Consider the following 1390-nt stretch of genomic DNA (forward strand, 5'->3'; position numbering starts at 1 on the left):
ATTGAAGCCGCTGTACATCCCTTCTTCCATTTCTTGGAATTTAGTGAACGATGTCATAATAATATATATCGAATCTTGCAATTTTCAGGTTAAGTTTAGTGTGCTATAAATTGTTTTGGGATAGTCTGAATGTTCATATTAGGTTTCTTGCTTTTGCCACCTAAGCATTTGAGGAAAGAAGACAATAAGCGGGCATTTTGAACAGGTGACCCCAAAGTACCAAAAAACGATTGCATACATCAGATAGGAGCGAAAGACAAGAGCTCTTATTCACCACTGTTCATCTGCTGAACTATGTGATCATCATGATATCGATCTCGGCGCAGACCCATCGCGTGCTACTATTATGCAGTACACACTAACAGTACTACATGCCGGGCACCCTCTAAGAAACACAAAGGAATCCTGCCTGAGAAGTCGTTTAACTAGGGCAGGGGCTAGCACGCAGCACATGCCCTCGAGCGATTTATGAAGTTTCATGCAAAGCTCTCTGGTGATAAACGTGTACTTCTGATAGTGTGACTTGGCTAAAAACGATTAAGTAAAATTACATCCCTTTCATCAACAAAATAACCATATCAATCTAGTGAGGAAAACAAACTGACACGAGAATTTAAACACCTTCAACCACCACTTACCAGCTTCATCCGGGCACGTCCTGTTTCTCCAGCGCCACGTCCATTGGCAGCCCACTGAAATGTAATCAGCTTGTTCTCGGTCACCTCAGACCCAGTGCAATTTCCAGCAAATGTGGTCCTGCAATTATGAAAGCAGTATTTTAGTGAGCACGTTATCTACGGGTACATTTCCATGCCAGTCAGCCCTGTGCACTTTCAGCTCCAAGTGTACCTTGTTACGACACATTCCCGAGTTGCAGCAGCACTCTGCATTCAAGATACCAGTTGCGATGCTGAGATCCTGTGCGGGCAGGACACAGACAGCGGGAGGGGGCGGGAAAAAAGACGGCGGGAACCGGGCGGGACACGGACAGCGGGAGGGGGCGGCAGGTGTCTGGGCACCCAGAGGTGTTGTGTCCTGGTGCGATCCAGCAACATTTCTTTGAAGACAAGGCTAGAAATGGCAGTTCAGAGGGTCAGACTAAGATTGAGCTCATTCACCTAATTAAAAGTGAAGTGCTAATCAAGAAAATAATGGCCCTAGTTAGCATGGTGAATAAATTGATCTAAAACACGCTCACCATGTTTTTCGCCTTGTATATGTCAGTAGTGATCATGTGGGCCATTCTTCAGGACCTCAGGAAAAAAACGTCACTACATTGTGACTGAATTCAATTTGTGTAATGGTGATCAGTCATGCAAAAGTGACTCTACAAACAACACTCGAGACCACATACCCCCACTTCACCAGATGGCTGAGAAAAATATTTCTG

At 44.9% G+C, this 1390-nt stretch overlaps 1 non-coding gene across 1 annotated transcript; it reads right to left on the reverse strand.

Annotated features, from left to right (window-relative positions):
- Positions 1–231: 231 nt before the first annotated feature.
- Positions 232–315, reverse strand: LOC147673208 (small nucleolar RNA snR60/Z15/Z230/Z193/J17). Its single transcript, XR_015302995.1, has one exon. It is a non-coding gene; the product is annotated as a small nucleolar RNA snR60/Z15/Z230/Z193/J17 (small nucleolar RNA).
- Between the last annotated feature and the right edge of the window lie 1075 nt (positions 316–1390).

Source organism: Lissotriton vulgaris, chromosome 12, assembly GCF_964263255.1.
Source record: "Lissotriton vulgaris chromosome 12, aLisVul1.2, whole genome shotgun sequence".
NCBI lineage: Eukaryota > Metazoa > Chordata > Amphibia > Caudata > Salamandridae > Lissotriton > Lissotriton vulgaris.